Below are 934 nucleotides of genomic sequence, written 5' to 3'. Positions count from 1 at the left end.
TACCCACTGCCATTGAGTTGATTCTGACTCATGGAGACCTCAAGTGTTACAGAGCAGAACTGCTCTGTAGGTTTTTTTTTTTTTGGGGGGGGGGCTGTGATTTTAATGAAAGCAGATTGTCAGGCCCTTTCTATTGTGCACCACTGTGTGGGTTTGAACCACTAACCTATAGGTTAGTTAAAACAACAACAACAAAAAAGAAAAAAACCAAACCCACTGCCATTGAGTCAATTCTGACTCATAGAGATCCCCATTGGGTTTCCGAGGCTGTAAATCTTTATGGAAGTAGATTGCCCAGTCTTGCTTTCGCAGAGTGGCTGGTGGATTTGAACCACCAACCTTCTGGTTAGTTGTTGTTGTTGTTGTTATTTGCCATCGAGTTGTCCCCGACTCCTAGCGACCCCTCCTTGGGTTTCCGAGGCAGTTATCACTACGGAAGTAGGATTGCCCAGCCTTCCTTGTTAGTAGTCATACGCAAATAGTTTCTTCCACACAGGAACCTGTATATATACATTTCTGTGGATATGCACTTCTCATTTAAACTTACAAGAAAATACAGCAATTGTGTGAAGGAATGAAATGGTTCATATATTGACCCTCAAAAATTTATCAAAATGTCATTTATAAAAAAAATGCTGTGAATCTATTTGGTTTAGAAAATTAAATATTAATCCCATTTATATTTTCATATAAAATATCCAGAGTAGACAGATGCATAGAGGCAGAAGGAGATTAGTGGGTATCATGGGCTAGGGAAAGGAGGGAATGGGGAATTATTATTTAATGGATACAGGGCTGTTTGGGCAGTGCAAAAACTACAAGGAGGCCACATGTTCTGACCTCCTCTAATCTCACGAGAGGAAGACAAGATTACCAGCAGTAACCCAAGGCCTATTACTGCAAGGCCAGACATGCTGCCTCCCTCCAGCCCTTT

Source organism: Orycteropus afer, unplaced genomic scaffold, assembly GCF_000298275.1.
Source record: "Orycteropus afer afer isolate SDZICR_OR568_19922 unplaced genomic scaffold, OryAfe1.0 scaffold00015, whole genome shotgun sequence".
Taxonomy (NCBI): Eukaryota; Metazoa; Chordata; class Mammalia; order Tubulidentata; family Orycteropodidae; genus Orycteropus; species Orycteropus afer.
This window is presented reverse-complemented; position numbering follows the sequence as displayed.